General features: G+C 39.6%; 1 protein-coding gene across 11 annotated transcripts in view; it reads right to left on the bottom strand.

Annotated features, from left to right (window-relative positions):
- LOC129037293 (protocadherin alpha-C2) overlaps positions 1-19716 on the bottom strand; it is a 224925-nt gene that overhangs the window by 90709 nt on the left and 114500 nt on the right. The gene's annotated exons all lie outside the window — the stretch shown is intronic.

Raw genomic sequence — 19716 nt, 5'->3', positions numbered from 1 at the left:
TGTTTAGAATGAAAGGGCTAGATCACCTACTCTTGGAACTGATTTGATGAACCAAAGTATGACTTTAAGTTCTAAGGGCCACAGTTTTTTGTGTTTTTTTTTGAGATGCAGTCTTGCTCTGTCGCCAGGCTGGAGTGCAGTGGCATGATCTCGGTTCCCTGCAACCTCCACCTCCCAGGTTTAAGCAATTCTCCTGCCTCAGCCTCCCGAGTAGCTGGGACTGCAGGCGCACACCACCATGCCAAGCTAATTTTTGTATTTTTAGTAGAGACGGGGTTTCACCATGTTGGCGAGGATGGTCTCAATCTCTTGACCTTGTGATCCACCTGCCTCGGCCTCCCAAAGTGCTGGGATTACAGGCGTGAGCCACTGCTCCTGGCCTAAGGGCCACACTTAGAAGGTGAAATAGAAAACCTGAGTCGAACTAATTGCATAAAACAGTATGTAGAACTCTATTGTTGGACCAAAAACATATAGAAATATAACAAATTTGTCAATTACAGTATAAAAGAGGTGTGTGGGAGAACAGCTGTATCTGATAAAAAAAATGACACCAGATGGTAATATGAATCCACGAGAATAAATGAATAGAACTAGCAATGACAAATAAGAAATGCTATAAATATATAATTTTCTCCTTTTTTCTCTTAGTGCCTCTAAAAAATATAAGATTACATAAAGTAATTATTATAGCGATGTATTTGTTGGGTATATAATACTATAAATGTGCATTGGTTTTCTGTGGCTGCTGTGACAAATTACTACACACTGGGTTGCTTAAGACAGTTTTTCTCCCAGGTTTGGAGAGGAGAAATCAAAACTCAAGATGTTGGCAAGGTTGCACTCCCTTTAGAGGCTCTACGGAGAATCTGTTTCTGCCTGTTCCAGGTGTTGGTGGCTGTTGACATCACTCCAATCTCTGTCTCCATCTTCGCATGGGCTTTTCCTCTGTGTCTGTTTTCTCATCTTCTATATCTTATTTAAAAAACAAAACAAACTTTTCACTGGAATTAGCCCCCACCTGAAAAATTTAGGGTAATTTCATCCCCAAATCTTTAATATAATTATGTCTTCAAAGACTCATTTCCAAATGAGGTCACAGGTTCCAAAGGTTACTATGTGGACATATATTTTTGAGGCCCACAATTCAATCCACCACAAGATGTAATATGTGTAACAGTAATACAAAAGGCAGAAGAGGAATAAAGCTATCTAGAAGTAACATATTTGTATCTCACTAGAATTAAGTTAATATAAATCTGAAACAGATACCAATAAGCTAAAATATATATGGTAAACTCTAGAGAAACTACTGTGAAAATAACTCAAAAGATACAGTTTAAAATTTATTTTAAAAATTACCATGTTACATTCTAAAATATTCACTTAATATAAATCAGTAAATGAAAAGTATAGGAAAAAACAGAATTAAAACATATAGAAAAAGGAGTAAAATAACAAACATAAATCCAAATATATCAATAGTAACATCATGTGAATACATTAAAGAACCCAATCAAAAGGCAGAATTGTCAGTCTAGAGTTTTTAGGAAAACAAGATCCAACTATGTGTTGTCTGCAGGAGACACTTTTAGATTCAAAGATACAAACAGATTGAAAGTAAAAAAAATGGGAAAACATATATTGTACAAACAGCAACCACAAGATAGCTGGAGTGACTACACTAATATCAGACAAAACAGACTACAAGACAAAAAGTGTTACTAGAAATCAAGAAGGACATTTTATAATGACAAAAGGACCAATTAGGAAGATATAGCAACTAAAAACATACTTGCATCTAATAATAGAGCTCCAAAACACATGAAGCAAAAACTGGCAGAAATGAAGGGAGAAATAGACAATTCAATAGTCATAATTGGAGACTTTAATACTCCACTTCCAATAATGGACAACAACTAGGCAGAAGATCACTAGGAAATGAAAGATGTGAACAACACTAAAAACCAACTAACCTAAACGATATGTGTCTTAGTCTGTTCAGGATATTATAACAAAATGCCATATGCTGTGTAGTTAGTAAACAAGAGAGATTTATTTTTCACAGTTCTAGAGGCTTGGAAGTTCATGATTCAGGCACCAGCAGATTTAGTGTCTGGGGAGGGGCCACTTTCTGGTTCATGGATGTCACATTCTTGCTGTGTCCTCACATGGTGAAAGAGGCAAGGCACCTCTCTGGGCCTCTTTTATAAGGGCACCAATCCCATTCATGAGGGCTCTGCCCTCATGACTTAATTACATTTGAAACGTCTCACCTTTTCATACCATCACCATGAGAATTAGGTTTCAATTTATGAATTTGGAGAACACAAACATTCATATCATAGCAACATCTATAGAATATTCAGCCAACAGCAGCATAATATACATTCTTCTAATTGCACATGGAATATTATCTAAAAAAATCCTCAATAAGTTTAAAAGGATTGATACCATCCAAAGCATTCCTCTTGAGACTTGGAATAAGACAAGGATGCCCACTGTCACCACTCCTATTCAACATCCTACTGGAAGTCCTAGCCAGAGAAATCAGGCAAGAGAAAGAAATAAAAGGCATCCAAATAGGAAGAGAGGAAGTCAACATATCTCTCTTAGCAGACAATATAATTTTATACCTAGAAAACCCTATATTCTCTGCCAAAAAGCTCCTACATCTGTTAAAACCTCCAGCAAAGTTTCAGCACACAAAATCAGTGTACAAAAATCAGCATTTCTGTACACCAACAACATCCAAGCTGAGGGCCAAATCAAGAACACAATGCCATTTACAATAGACATACACAAAAAGAAAATACCTAGGAATATGGCTAATCAAGGATGTGAAAGATCTCTACAAAAAGAATTATAAAACACTGCTGAAAGAAATCAGAGATGATACAAACAAATGGAAAAACCTTCCACGCTCATGGGTAGGAAGAAACAACATTGTTAAGATAACCATACTGTCCAAAGCAATTCACAGATTCAGTGATGTTCCTATCAAACTACCAACATTATTTTTCATAGAATTAGAAAAACAAACTATCCTAACATTCATATGGAAAAAAAAGAGCCCAAATAGTCAAAGCAATCCTAAGCAAAAAGAACAAGAAGGACATCACACTACCCAACTTCAGCTATACTGCAAGGCTACAGTAACCAAAACAACATGGTACTAATACAAAAACAGACACTGAGACCAATGGGACAGGTTAGAGAACCCAGAAATAAAGCTGCACACCTACAACTATCTGATCTTCAACAAAAACAAGCAATGGAGAAAGGACTTCCTACTCAATATTGCTGGGAGAACTAGCTAACCATATGCAGAAGACTGAAAACTGGACCCCTTCCTTTCAACATGAACAAAAATCAGCTTGAGATGGATTAAAGAGTTAAATGTAAAACCTAAAACTATACAAACCATAGAATAAAACCTAGAAAATATCATTCTGGGCATAGGCCCTGGCAAAGATTTCATGACAAAGATGCCAAACGCACTTGCAGCAAAACCAAAAATTGGCAAATGAGGCCTAATTAAACTAAAGAGCTTCTGCACATCAGACTATTGAGGTGGAGCAAGATAGTGGAACAGAAGCCTACACCATCACCCCCTCCCCCACCACATGAACACCAAATTGTAACAACTATCTGCACACAGAAAAGCGTCATTACAAAAGCCAAACATCAGGTAAGCAATCGTAGTACCTGGATTTAACAACATATCACTAAAAGAGGCATTGAAGAGGGTTGGAGAGACACTCTGGAGTCACCACCATCACCCCTCCCATATCCGCCAGCAGCAGCTGAGCAACCCTGGAGAGTCTGCGCACTTGGAGGAGGTAAAGCACAGCAACTGGGGAACTTTACATTAAACTCGGTGCTGTCATAGCAGGGAACAACACTGTGCTGGACTCAGCCAGCAGCCGCACATGAAGGGAGCTTTTGGAACAGGCCTGGCCAGAGGCGAATCACTCATCCCAGCAGTCAGAACTCGAGTTTCTCAGCAAGCCTCATCTCTATAGGCTTAAGTGCTCTGAGGTTCTAGGTAAACTTGAAAGACAGTCTAGGACACAAGGATTGCAATTCCTAGGTAACTCCTAGTGCTGGGCTGGGCTCAGAACCAGAGGGATAGGGTGGCACATGTCCTAGGAAGTCATCAGCTGGGGCAGCTAAGAGAGTGCTTGTGCCACCCCTCCCCTAATCCCAGGCAGTGAAGCTTGCAGCAACAAAAGTGACTCCTTCCTTCTGCTTAAGGAGAGGAGAGCAAAGAGTAAAGAGGACTTTGTCTTGCATCTTGGATGCCAGCTCAGCCACAGTAGGATAGGGCATTGAGTAGAGTCATGAGGCTCCCATTCCAGGCCCTAGCTCATGGATGACATTTCTAGACACACCCTGGACAAATAGAAAACCCATTGCCTTGGTGGGAAGGACCAGCCTTGACAAGATTAATCACCTGCTGACTAAAGAGCCCTTGGACACCAAATAACCAGCAGTGATATCCAGGTAGTATACTACCTGGTTCTGAGATGTGCTGACTTCAGGTGTGATCCAGCACATTCCTAGTTGTGGTGGCTACAGTGAAAGACTCCTTCTGTTTGACAGAAACAGAGGAAAAAGTAAATGGGACTTTGTCTTTCACCTTTGGTACCAATTTGGCCAGGTGGAGTAGAGCAACAAGCATGCTCTTGGGGTCCCCAAGTCCAAGCTTTGGCTCCTGGAAAGCATATTTGGATCTTCCCCAGGGCAGAGGGGTGCCCACTTCCTTGAAGAGTCCCAGGCCTGGCAGCATTCACCACAACACAACTGAACAGCCCTTAAGCTTTAAGTGAACATCAGCAGTGGCCAGGCAGATTCCCTGTGGACCAGTGGTAGTATTGGCCACAGGGAGAGGCACCTCTGCCTGTGGAAAGGGGAAGGAAGAATGGGAAAGACTTTGCCTTGTGGTTTGAGTGCCAGCTTAGCCATAGTCAAATAAAATATCAGGCAAATTTCTAAGTATTTTGACTCCAATCCCTGGCTCCCAAGTAGCATCTCTGGGCCTGCCCAGGGCCGGGGGGAACTTGCTACCCTAAAGGGAAGGATGCAAACTTGGCTGGTGTCACCCCTTACTGATCTTAGAGCCCTAGGTCCTTGAATGAACATAAGTGGTAGTCAGGTAGTGGTTACAGCAGGCTTGGACAAGACCCAGGGCTGTGCCGGCTACAGGTCTGACCCAGCACAATCCAAGGTGGGGGCCACAGAAGTGCTTGCATCGCCATACCCCTAGTTCAAGATGGCCCAGCACCTTGAGAGAGAGAGAGACAGAGAGAGAGACTGTTCGACAGAAAGTAAGGGAAAAGAACAAGTGCTTTTGCCTGGCAATCCAGATAATCATTCTGGATCTTATTCAAGACCTCCAAGATGGTACCTCTACTAGTCTGCAAAAACCACAGTATTATTGGGATTGAGGCCCAAGCTCCTTCAAATAAAAACCTTCTGGAAAACCTTCTCAAGAAGGACAGGGACAAACAAGCCCAGACTGCAAAGACTACAAGAAATACCTAGCTCTTCAATGCCCAGACACTTACTGGTAAGAATAAGCATACAGAAAAACACAGAATATTATAACACTGTAATTGTGGTATGTAAACTTATCTTAAGTAGAAAGAGTAAATGATGAACTGGTCAAAAATAATGACAACCTGGCCAGGCATGGTGGCTCATGTCTGTAATCCCAGCACTTTGGGAGGCCAAGACGGGCAGATCACTAGGTTAAGAGATCGAGACCATCCTGGCCAACATGGTGAAACCCCGTCTCTACTAAAAATATAAAAATTAGGTGGGTGTGGTGGTGCGTGCCTGTGGTCCCAGCTACTCAGTAGGATAAGGCAGGAGAATCGCTTGAACCCAGGAGGCAGAGGTTGCAGTGAGCCAAGATCAGGCCACTGCACTCCAGCCTGGTAGCAGAGCAAGACTCTGTCTCAAAAAAAAAAAAAAAAAACAAAATTACAACTTTTCACAACATAGTACAATGAGACAAAGAGAAACAACACAAAGTTAAAAAGCAGGAGGATAAAGTTAAGTGTAGAACTTTTATTAGTTTTCCTTTTGTGTGTTTGTTTTTTGTTTATGCAATCTGTTAAGTTGCCATCAGTTTAAAATAATGGGTCATAAGATAAGTCATAAACCTCATGTAACCTCAAATCGAAAAACATGCAATGGATACACAAAAAATAAAAAACAAGAAATTAAATCATACCACCAGAGAAAATTATTTTCATGAAAAAGAAGATGGAAAGAAGGGAGAGATGGCCATGAAACCACGAGAAAACAAATTACAAAATGGCAGGAGGAAGTTCCTCCTTAAATGAAAATATTGAATGTAAATGGACTAAACTCTCCAATAAAAAGACATAAAGTGGCTGAATGGATGAAAAAATGACCCAATGATCTGTTGCCCACAAGAAACACTTCACCTATGAAGATACACATAGACTGGAAAATAAAGGCATGGGAAAAGATATTCCTTGCTAATGGAAACAAAACAGGAGCAGGAGTAACTACACTTACAACAGATAAAATAGATCTCAAGACAAAAACTGTAAGAAGAGACAAAGAAGGTCTTTGTATAATGATAATGGGGTCAATTCAGCAAGAGGATATAACAATTATAAATATATATGCACCCACCATTGAAGCACCCAGATATAAAAAGCAAATAGTATTAGAGCTAAAAGAGAGATAGAGATTGCAATACAATAATAGGTGGAGAATTCAACACCCCACTTTCTGTATTGGACAGAACTGACAGACAAAAACTCAACAAAGGAACATCAGACTTAATCTGCACTATAGAACAAATTGACCTAATAGATATTTATGGAACATTTCATCCAACAGCTGCAGAATACACATTCTTCTCCTCAGCACATGGATCATTCTCAAGGATAGACCATATGCTAGTCACAATACAAGTCCTAAAATATTTTTTAAAAAATGATATCATATCAAGATTCTTCTCTGACCACAATGAAGTAAAATTAGAAATAAAAAAGAGGAATTTTGGAAACTACATGAACACATGGAAATTAAACAATATGCTCCTGAATGACCAGTGGGTCAATAAAGAAATTTAAAAGGGAATTGAAAATTTGATTCAAACAAACGATAGTGGAAACACAACATACCAAAACCTATGAGATACAACAAAAGGAGTACTATTAGAGGGAAATTTATAGCTGTAGTTGCCTACATTGGAAAAGAATGAAAACCTCATTTAAATAACCTAACTATACATCTTAAAGAACTAGAAAAGCAAGAGTAAATTTAATCCAAAATTAGTAGAGAAAATAATAAAGATCAAAGCAGAAATATATTTGAAATGATGAAAATACAAGAGATCAACAAAACAAAAACTCAATCTTTTGAAAAGATAAATAAAATCGACAAACTTTTAAACAGACTAATGAAGAAAAAAAGAGAGAAGACCCAAGTAAATAAAATCGGGGCTGAAAAAGGAGACATTACAACTGATACTGCAGGAATTCAAAGGATCATTAGTGGCTATGATGAGCCACTGTATGCCAATAAATTTAAAAATCTAGAGGAAATGGATAAATTCCTAGACACGTACAACTTACCAAGGTTGATCTATGAAGAAATTAAAACCTAAACAGATCAATAACAAGTAATTAGATCAAAGTTGTAACAAAAAGTCTCCTAGCAAAGTAAAGCCTGGGACCCATTGGCTTCACTGCCAAATTCTACCAAACATTTAAAGAAGAACTAATACCAATCCTACTCAAACTATTCCAAAAAGTAGAGGAGGGGTTAACTTCCAAACTAATTCTATGAGGCCAGTATTATCCTGATACCAAACAATGACACATCAAAATAAAATAAAACTCCAGGCCAATATATCTGATGAATATTGATGCAAAAATCCTCAACAAAATACTAGCAAACTGAATTCAACAATACAGTTAAAAGATCACTTATTATGACCAAGTGGGATTTATCCCAGGCATACAAGGATGATTCAACATACACAAATCAATCAATATGATATATCATATCAACAGAATGAAGACCAAAAACCATATATCATTTCAATTGATGCTGAAAAAGCATTTAATAAAATTCAAAATCCCTTTATGATAAAAACCCTCAAGAAAATTGGCATAGAAGGGACATACCTCAAAGTAATAAAAGCCATCTATGACAAACCCACAGCCAACATCATACTGAATGGAGAAAAGTTGAAAGCATTCCCCCTGAGACCTGGAATAAGTCAAGGACGCCCATTTTCACCACTTCTATTCAACATAGTACTGAAAGTCTCAGCCAGAGTAATCAGAAAGAGGAAGAAATAAAGGGCATCCGAATTGGAAAAGAGGAAGTTAAACTGTTGCTGTTCGCTGACAATATGATCATGTACTCTGAAAACCCTAAAGATTCATCCAAAAAGCTCCTAGATCTGATAAATGAATTCAGTAAAGTTCCAGGATACAAAATCAATGCACACAAATCAGCAACACTGCTATACACCAACAATAACCAAGCTGAGAATCAAATTAAGAACTCAATCCCTTTTACAACACCTGCCAAAAAAAAAAAAAAAATACTTAGTGTGCTGGTTAATACTGAGGGTCAACTTGATTGGATTTCAGGAGGCAAAGTATTATTCCTGGGTGTATCTGTGAGGGTGTCATCAAAGGAGATTAACATTTGAGTCAGTGGACTGGGAAAGGCAGATCCACCCTCAATCTGGGTGGGCACAATCTAATCAGCTGCCAGCACAGCCAGAATAAAAACAGGCAGAAGAACATGGAGAGATTAGACTGACTTAGCCTCCCAGCCTACATCTTTCTTCTGTGCTGAATGCTTCCTGCCCTTGAACATTGGACTCCAAGTTCTTCAGCTTTGGGACTTGGATTGGCTTGCTTGCTCCTCAGCTTGCAGATGGCCTGTTGTGGGACCTTGTGATCATGTGAGTTAATACTCCTTAATAAACTCCCCTTTATATATACATCTATCCTATTAGTTCTGTCCCTCTAGAGAGCCCTGACTCATACAGATTTTGGTCCCAGGAGTGGTTCTAGAGGAACAGACTATTAAGGATGGAGTTCTTTCATTGGTTTTGGGGTTTCTGGAGATGGCTGCTTAATATGATTAGACCCAAAAATGCTAAGGACTGTACTTCTAATAGTATGGAGAACACTGATAGTCCTTGGCACAAACTGTTTACAGAGTTACACAAAATAAATTCATTTGACACTCCTGATTCACCGTTCGTGAGAGGCAAGGAGTTTAGTAACTCTATATATAATACCTTTGACCATATGTGCGGAACCAAGGAACATAATGAAGTTGGTTGGTTGCTCCTAAGTTCACTGGACAAAGTGATGAAAGAAAATGATGAACTTAAGGATTCTAATTCCTAGCTTCAGAAGCAGATACTGAGTCTCAAACCTGCTAAGATTGCCCTGAGTGAGAGTCTTATCTCCTGTAGAGAAAGAGCTGAAATTGCGGGAAATCAGACACAAGTTCTTATCATACCAGTGGCTGACCTGCAATGAAAGGTGCATGCACAGCCTTGCCAGGTGTCTACTGTTGAAATGAGGGCATTGATTGGAAAAGAAATGGATCCTGAAACTTGGAATGGGGATATGTGAAAGGACCCTGATGAAGCTGGGGACACTGAGATTGTAAATTCTGATGAACCTTTTTTTGCCAGAAGAAACAGCTTTCTCATCCCCAGTAGTGGCAACATGTCCTCCCCAACCCACACTGCCATCAGCCTTTCCACCTTTGTCTGAGGAGATAAACCCTGCACTGCCTGAGGCAACAGTGATGGTCTCCCCTGAGGCCGTTGCCAGGCAAGATAATGTTGATTCTCCTCAGGACCCACCCCCAACCACCCCTGTTTGCTTCTAGACCTATAAACTAGACTAAAGTCCCAGGAGGGCCCTAGGGGTGAGGTTCAGAGTGTGACCCACGAGGAGGTGTGCTACACTCGAAAAGAACTGCTTGAGCTTTCTAATTTATATAAGCAAAAATCTGGAGGACTGGCATAGGAATGGATATTAAGGGTGTGGGATAATGGTGGATGGAATATAGATCCAAGGCATTGGATCAAGCTGAATTTATTGATTTGAGCCGACTAAGCAGGGATTCTGCATTTAATGTTGCAGCTTGGGGAGTTTAAAAAGGTTCTAATAATTTATGTGCTTGGTTAGCTGAAATGTGGATTAAAAGATGGCCCACTGTGAGCAAGCTGGAAATGTCTGATCTCCCTTGGTTTAATGTAGAGGAAGGGATCAAAAGGCTTAGGGAGATTGGGATGGTAGAGTGGATTAGTCAGTTGAGACCTACTCATCCCAGCTGGGAGGATCCAGAAGATATATTCTTGACTAATACTTTGCAAAACAGATTTGTGAGGGGAGCACCTGCATCCTTGAAGAGCTTTGTGATTGCTCTTCTCTGTATGCTAGATTTTACGGTAGAAACCACAGTCACTCAACTACAAAACTTAAATGCAATGGGAATAATTGGCTCTCGAGGTGGCAGGGGCCACTCAACTGTCAAAGGCAAGGTGGGCGTAGCTACCATAATGGACACCAGAGGCAAAGCAGCAATCAGAATAGTCTGAGTCATGTAGATCTCTGGCATCTGTTAATTAATCATGGTGTTCCTAGAAGTGAAAATGATAGGAAGCCTACTGCATTCTTATTTAATTTATATAAGCAGAAAACTTCCAGGTCAAGTGGACAAAAGACTAATTTGAATTATAAAAACAGAGGATCACAGCCCCTCAATCAATTTCCAGACTTAAACCAGTTTACAGACCTAGAATCCCTTAAATGAAGGGGAGGCTGGGTCCCCTTGACAACAATTTATGCTGTTAAAAGATCACTTATTATGACCAAGTGGGATTTATCCCAGGGATACAAGGATGACACTGACAACAATTTATGCTGTTAGTCTTTCTCTCATCCTTCCCCATGGAGACCTATGGCTTTTTACCAGAGTAACTGTGTATTGGGGAAAGGGAAATGATTGCCATTTCGGGGACTACTGAACACTGTCTCTAAGCTGACATTGACTCCAGGGGACCCAAAACATCATGGTAGTCCTCCAGTTAAAGTAGGGGCTTATGGAGTTTTAGCTCAAGTCTGACTTAGAGTGGGTCCAGTGGGTCCCTGGACTCATCCTGTGGTCATTTCCCCAGTGCCAGAATGCATAATTGGCATAGGCATACTTAGCAGCTAGCAGAACCCCCACATCGGCTCCCTGACTGGTAGAGTGAGGGCTATTATGATGGAAAAGGCAAAATAGGAAGACCAATTAGAGCTGCCTCTACCTAGAAAAATAGTAAATCAAAAAACATATCACATCCCAGGAGGGGTTGCAGAGATTAGTGCCACCATCAAGGACTCAAAAGGTGCAGGGGTTGTGATTCCCACCACATCCCGTTCAGGTCTCCTATTTGGCCTGTGAAGAAGACAGATGGATCTTGGAGAATGACAGTGGATTATCATAAGTTTAATCAAATGGTAACTGCAATTGCAGCTGCTGTACCAGATGTGGTTTCATTGCTTGAACAAATTAACACATCTCTTGGTACCTGGTATGCAACCATTGATTTGGCAAATGCCTTTTTCTCCATTCCTGTCCATAAGGCCCACCAGAAGCAATTTGCCTTCAGCCGGCAAGGCCAGCAATATACCTTTACCATCCTACCTCAGGGGTATATCAACTCTCCGGCTTTGTGTCATAATCTTGTTTGGAGAGAACTTGATTGATTTTCCCTTCCATAAGATATCACACTGATTCGTTACATTGATGACATTTTGCTGATTGGACCCAGTGAGTGAGAAGTAGCAAACACATTGGGCTTATTGGTGAGACATTTGCATGCCAGAATATGGAAAATAAATAACTAAAATTCAGGAACCTTCTACCTCAGTAAAATTTCTAGGGGTCCCGTGGAGTGGGGCCTATCAAGATATTCCTTCTAAGATGAAGGATAAGTTGCTGCATTTGGCCCCTCCTACAACCACAAAAGAGGCTTATTTGGGCCTATTGGATTTTGGAGGCAACACGTTCCTCATTTGGGTATGTTACTCCAGCCCATTTATGGAGTGACCCAAAAGGCTCTCACTTTTGAATGGAGTACAGAACAGGAGAAGACTCTACAACACGTCCAGGCTGTGTGCAAGTTGCTCTGTCTCTTGGGCCATATGACCCAGCAGATCCAATGGTGCTTGAGGTGTCAATGGCAGATAGGGATGCTATCTGGAGCCTTTGGCAGGCCCCCATAAGTGAATCACAGTGGAGACCTCTAGGATTTTGGAGCAAGGCCCTTCCATCTTCTGCAGCTAGCTACTCTCCTTTTGAGAGACAGCTCTTGGCCTATTACTGGGCTTTGGTGGAAACTGAACGTTTGACTATGGGTCATCAAGTCACCAAGCAACCTGAACCGCCTATCATGAACTGGGTGCTTTCTGACCCATCTAGCCATAAAGTGGGATGTGCACAGCAGCATTCCATCATCAAATGGAAGTGGTATATATGTGATCAGGCTTAAGCGGTCCTGAAGGCACAAGTAAGTTACATGAGGTAGTGGCTCAAATGCCCATGGTCTCCATTCCTGCCAACCTGCCTTCTCTTCCCCAGCTTGCAACAATGGCCTCGTGGGGAGTTCCCTATGATCAGTTGATGAGGAATAGAAGACTAAGGCCTGGTTCACAGATGGTTCTGCATGATATGCGGGCACCACCTGAAAGTGGACAGCTGCAGCACTACAGCCCCTTCCTAGGACATACCTGAAGGACAGCAGTGAAGGGAAATCTTCCCAGTGGGCAGAACTTCAATCAGTGCACCTGGTTGTGCTCTTTTCATGAAGGAGAAGTGGCCAGATGTGCAATTATATACTGATTAATGGGCTGTAGCCAGTGGTTTGGCTGGATGGTCAAGGACTTGGAAGAAGCATGATTGGAAAATTGGTGACAAAGAAATTTGGGGAAAAGGTATGTGAATGGACCTCTCTGAGTGGTCAAAAACTGTGAAGATATTTGTATCCCATATGAGTGCTCACCAACGGCTGGCCTCAGCAGAGAAGGATTTTAATAAACAAGTGGATAGGATGGCTCGTTCTGTGGACACCACTCAGCCTCTTTCCCCAGCCACCCCTGTCATCACCCAATGGGCCCATGAACAAAGTGGCCATGGTGGCAGGGATGGAGGTTACACATAGGCTCAGCAACATGGACTTCCACTCACCAAGGCTGACCTGGCTACGGCCACTGCTGAGTGCCCAATTTGCCAGCAGCAGAGACCAACACTGAGCCCTTGATATGGCACCATTCCTCAGGGTGATCAGCCAGCTACCTGGTGGCAGGTTGATTATATTGGACCTCTTCCATCATAGAAAGGGCAGCGATCTGTCCTTGCTGGAATAGACACTTACTCTGGATATGTGTTTGCCTATCCTGCACACATTGCTTCTGCCAAGATTACCATCTGTGGACTCACAGAATGTCTTATCCACCATCGTGGTATTCCACACGGCATTGCCTTTGTCCAAGGCACTCACTTTATGACTAAAGAAATGCAGCAGTGGGCTCATGCATATGGAATTCACTGGTCTTTACATGTTCCCCATCATCCTGAAGCAGCTGGATTGATAGAATGATGGAATGGCCTTTTGAAGACACAATTACAATGTCAACTAGGTGACAATACTTTGCAGGGCTGGGGCAAAATTATCCAGAAGGTTGTGTATGCTCTGAATCAGCATCCAATATATGGTACTGTTTCTCCCATAGCCGGAATTCACGGGTCCAGGAATCAAGGGGTGGAAGTGGAAGTGGCACCCCTTACCATCACCCCTAGTGACCCACTAGCAAAATTTTTACTTCCTGTCCCTGTGACATTATGTTCTGCTGGCCTAGAGGTCTTAGTTCCAGAGGGAGGAATGCTGCCACCAGAAGACACAACCACGATTCCATTAAACTGGAAATTAAGATTGCCACCTGGACACTTTTTGGGCTCCTCCTACCTTTAAACCAACAGTCTAAGAAGGAAGTTACAGTGCTGGCTGGGGTGACTGACCCAGACTCTCAACATGAAATCAGTCTACTACTCCACAATGGAGGTAAGGAAGAGTATGCATGGAATACACAAGATCCCTTAGGGTGTCTCTTAGTATTACCATGCCCTGTGTCAATGGGAAACTACAACAGCACAATCCAGGCAGGACTACAAATGGCCCAGATCCTTCGGGAATGAAGGTTTGGGTCACTACACCAGGAAAAAACCACTACCTGCTGAGGTGCTTGCTGAAGGCAAAGGGAATACAGAATGAGTAGTAGAAGAAGGTAGTCATCAATACCAACTATGAACCACGTGACCAGTTACAGAAATGAGGACTTTAACTGTCATGAGTATTTCCTCCTTCTTTGTTAAAAACATGTTTGTGCATTTATACATTTGTATTAAGAAAATATCTTCATTTTATTTCCTTTTTTGTTTATCATGTGACATAAGATTTATTGACTTCATATCAACATTTAAGTGTTGTTAACTTTACGTAATAGCATTTGGGTTGGGAATTGGTGCATTCTTGGCTGTATGAAGGATAGTTGTATTATGTTAGGAATAATTATGACCTTATTATTGTCTTAATTTGAAGATTATCTATAATTTCAGGAGGTGTGTATCAAGTTGACAAGCTGACAAGGGGTTCAAGTTGACAAGGGGAGGACTTGTGATGGTTAATACTGAGTGTCAACTTGATTGAAGGATGCAAAGTATTGTTCCTGGGTATGTCTGTGAGGGTGTTATCAAAGGAGATTAACATTTGTGTCAGTGGACTGGGAAAGACACACTTACCCTCAATCCGGGTGGGTGCGATCTAATCAGCTGCCAGTGCAGCCAGAATAAAAGCAGACAGAAGAACGTGGAGAGATTAGACTGGCTTAGCCTCCCAGCCTACATCTTTCTCCCATGCTGGATCTTCCTCCCCTTGAACATCGGATTCCAAGTTCTTCAGCTTTGGGACTCAGATTGGATTCCTTGCTCCTCAGCTTGCAGATGGCCTATTGTTGGGCCTTGTGATTGTGTGAGTTAATACTCTGTAATAAACTCCCCTTTATATACACATCTAGCCTATTAATTCTGTCCCTCTAGAGAACCTTGACTAATACACTTAGGAATATACTTAACCAAGGAGGTGAAAGATCTCTACAAGGAAAACTACAAAACACTGCTGAAAGAAATCATAAATGACACAAACAAATGGAATATATTCCATGTTAATGGATGGCAGGAATCAATACTGTGAAATTGACCATACTGTCAGAAGCAATCTATAGATTCAATGCAATCCCCAGCAAAATACCATTATCATTCTTCACATGACTAGAAAAACACAATCCTAAAGTTCATATGGAACCAAAAAAGAGCCCACATCCCCAAGGCAATACAAAACAAAAAGAAGAAATCTGAAGGCATCACATTACCTGACTTTAAATTATACTAAAAGGCTATAGTTACCAAACCAGCATGGTACTGGTATAAAAATAGGCACACAGACCTATGAAACAGAACAGAGAACCAAGAAATAAAGTCAAATACTTACAGCCAACTGATCTTCAACAAAGCATACAAAAACAAAGTGTGGAAAGGACACCTTATTCAAGAAATGGTGCTGGGATAACTGGCAAGCCTCATGTAGAAGACTGAAACTGGATCCTCATCTCTCACCTTACACAAAAATCAACTCAAGATGGATCAAAGACTGAAATCTGAAACCTGAAACCACGAAAATTCTAAAATATAACAGCAGGAAAACTCTTCTAGACATTGGCTTAGGCAAACAATTCATGACTGAGAACCCAAAAGAAAGTGCAACTACAACAAAAATAAATAAATGGGACCTAATTAAACTAAAAAGCTTTTGCATAGAAAAGAATTAGCAAAGTAAACAGACAACCCACAGAGTGGGAGAAAATATTCACAAATTCTGCATCAGACAAAGGACTAATATCCAGAACCTACAAGGAACTCAAACAAATCAGTAAGAAAAAAAAATCCCATCAAAAAGTGGGCTAAGGACATAAATAGACAATTCTCAAAAGAAGATATGCAAACAGCCAACAAACATATGAAAAAAATGCTCAACATCACTAATTATCAGGAAAATGCAAATTAAAACAATAATGTGATACCATCTTACTCTTGCAAAAATGGTCATAATTAAAAAATAATAGATGTTGGCCAGAATGTGGTGAAAAGGGAACAATTTTACACTGCTGGTGGGAATGTAAACTAGTACAACCACTATGGAAAACAGTGTGGAGATTCCTTAAAGAACTAAGAGTAAAACTACTATTTGATCCAGCAGTCCCACTACTGGGTGTCTACCCAGAGGAAAAGAAGTCATTATATGAAAAAGATACTTGAACACACATGTTTATAGCAGCATAATTTGCAATTGTAAAAATATAGAATCAGCACAAATAGCCACCAGTCAACAAGTGTATAAAGAAATTGTAATATATATATATATATGTAAAATATATGTATTATATACATAATACACCATGGAATACTACTCATCCATAAAAAGGAATGAAATAATGGCATTCTCAGCAACCTGGACGGAACTGGAGACCATTATTCTAAGTGAAGTAACTCAGGAATGGAAAACCAAACACCACATGTTCTCATTCATAAGTGGGAGCTAAGCTATGAGGATGCAAAGGCATAAGTATAATACAATGGACTTTGGGGACTCAGGGGGAAAGGGTGGGAAGGGAGTCAGGAATAAAAGACTACAAACTGGGTGCAATGTATACTGCTCGGGTGATGGGTGCACCAAAATCTCAGCAATGACCACTAAAGTACTTATTCATGTCACCAAATACTGTTCCCCAAAAACCCATTGAAAAAAAAATTAAAAAGTTAAAGTATACCACTATTTTTTAAAGTGTATCATATTTGTAGCTGTTACATTGTGAATAGCACAAAAATCAACAAATAATTTTCCAGTATTTAAGAGGTATTATCCAATGCAGCAAGGAAGTCACATCATTGACAAACAGGTCAAGATTCAATGTCTTTGTCATTTTACTCTATATTATTTGTTGAGATAAATGAAAATACCAACAGACATTCATGTGAGAACTATGCTTGTCAATTACAACCATAGATAGTTTATGGATAGAAAAGTTCAGCAAAAATCAAGGAAAACATTCTGTGATAATTGATAATAGGGAGAATTGTATATTTTATAACTATTTTAAACTATTTACCAAACATCCTTTATATCAGTTAAATTTATAATATATGTATATGGTATATGCATACATATATATGCACATACATGTGTATTAAGCATTTACCAGGCCAACACCAGCTACACAGCATCCCAATTCCACTTATTAGAAAAATTTCTTGCTCTAGTTTAAAGTGAACAACACAATAGAACTATTACCTATGGTACCCGCTCAGAACTATAATGCAAGGAATAATATTTTAAGTTTGATCAGATGAATTCCACTGATACATATTGTGCTGAATTTTTCCTGACTGTACTACTGTTTCTAGAAGTAACCACAACCCCTCCTATATTTTTGAAAAACTTGTTTTTTAAAATGCATCCTTTCCTCAACAAAAATGCTGTCTTTATTGTATACTAAATTTCCTAATGCACAATGAGACACTACCTCACTCCTGCAAGAATTACTATAATTTAAAAATCAAAAAGTAATAGATGTTGGCACGAATGTGGTGAAGAGGACACTCTTTTATACTGTTGGTGGGAATGTAAACCAGCACAACCACTATGGAAAACAGTTTGGAGATTTCTTAAAGATCTAGAAGTAGAGCTATTATTTGATCCAGCAATCCCACTATCAGGTATCTACCCAAAGGAAAAGAAGTCATTAAATGAAAAAGACACATGTGCAAGCCATGTTGATAGCAGCACAATTCACAATTGCAAAAATATGGAACCAACCTAAATGCCCATCAGCCAAAAAGTGGATAAAGAAAATGTGGTATATATACACCATGCAATACTACTCAGCCATAAACTAAATAAAATAATAGCTTTTGCAGCAGCTTGGGTGGACCTGGATGCCATTTTTCCAAGTGAAGTAACTCAGAAATGGAAAACCAAATATTGTATATTCTCACATACAAGTGAGAGCTAAGCTATGAGAATGCAAAGACATAATGATATAATGGATTTGGGGGACTTGGAGGGAAGGGTGGGAGGGGAGTGAAAGATAAAAGACTACACATATTAAGTACGGTGTACATTGCTTGGGTGACAGGTGCACCAAAATCTCAGAAATCACCACTAAAGAACTTATCCATGTAACTGAAAACGACCTGTTCCCCAAAACTATTGAAATCTTAAAAACCCTCAAAAATCTGGGTATAGAAGGAACATACCTCAACATAATAAAAACCATATATGACAGACTCACAGCTAGTATCATATTGAGTAGGCAAAAACTCAAAGCCTTTTCTCTAGGACCTAGAATATGACAAGGATGCCCACTTTCACCACTGTTATTCAACATAGTATTCAACATAGTACTCTTAGCTAGAGCAATTAGAAAGGAGAAAGAAATAAAGGGCTTCCTAGGCCAGGCGAAGTGACTTACACCTGTAATCCCAGCACTTTTGGAGGCTGAGGCAGGAGGATTGCTTGAGCCCAGGAGTTCGAGACCAGCCTGGTCAACAAAGCAAGACCACATCTCAAAAAAAAAAAAAAAAAAAAAAAAAAAGAGAGAGAGAGAAGACATAAAGGACATCCAAATTAGAAAGGAAGAAATCAAATTATCCTTGTTTGCAGATGATATAATCTCATTTTAAAAAAATCTAAAGACTCCAAAAAACTATTAAAACAATAAATTCAGTAAAGTTGCAGGATACAAAATCAACCGACAAAAATTATGTATTTCTCTATGTCAACAGTGAACAATCTGAAAACGAAATTAAAAAGTAATCCCATTTACAATAGCCACGAATAAAATTAAATACCTAGGAATTAACCAAAGAAGTGAAAGATCTCTACAATGAAAAATATAAAATGCTGATGAAAGAAATTGAAGAGGACGCAAAAGAATGGAAAGATATTGCATGTTTATGGATTGGAAGAATCAATATTGTAAAAATGTTCATACTACCCAAAGTAATCTACAAATTCAATGCAATCCCTGTCAAAATACCATGGACATTCTTCACAGAAATAGAAAAGACAATCTGAAAATGTATATGGAACTACAAAATAACCATAATACCTAAACCTATCTTGAGCAAAAAGAACAAAACTGGAAGAATCACATTACCTGACTTCGAATTATACCATAGAGATATAGTAACCAAAACATCATGGTACTGGCATAAAAACAGACACATAGACCAATGGAACAGAATAGAGAACCAAAAAACAAATCCACTTATCTATAATGAACTCATTTTTGACAAAGGTGCCAATAACATAAACTCGAGAAAAGACAGTCTGTGCTGGGAAACTAGATATCCATATGCAGAGGAATGAAACTAGACCCCTATCTCTCACCATATACAAATATTGAATTTAAATGGATTAAAGACTTAAATCTAAGACATCAAACTATAAAACGACTACAAGAAAACATTGGGGAAACTCTCCAGGACATCAGTCTGGGCAAAAATTTCTTGAGTAATACCCCA

The sequence above is a fragment of the Pongo pygmaeus genome, chromosome 4 (genome assembly GCF_028885625.2).
Source record: "Pongo pygmaeus isolate AG05252 chromosome 4, NHGRI_mPonPyg2-v2.0_pri, whole genome shotgun sequence".
Classification (NCBI taxonomy): domain Eukaryota; kingdom Metazoa; phylum Chordata; class Mammalia; order Primates; family Hominidae; genus Pongo; species Pongo pygmaeus.
Note: the sequence above shows the minus strand (reverse complement) of the source record. Positions and strands in the feature narration are given on the sequence as shown.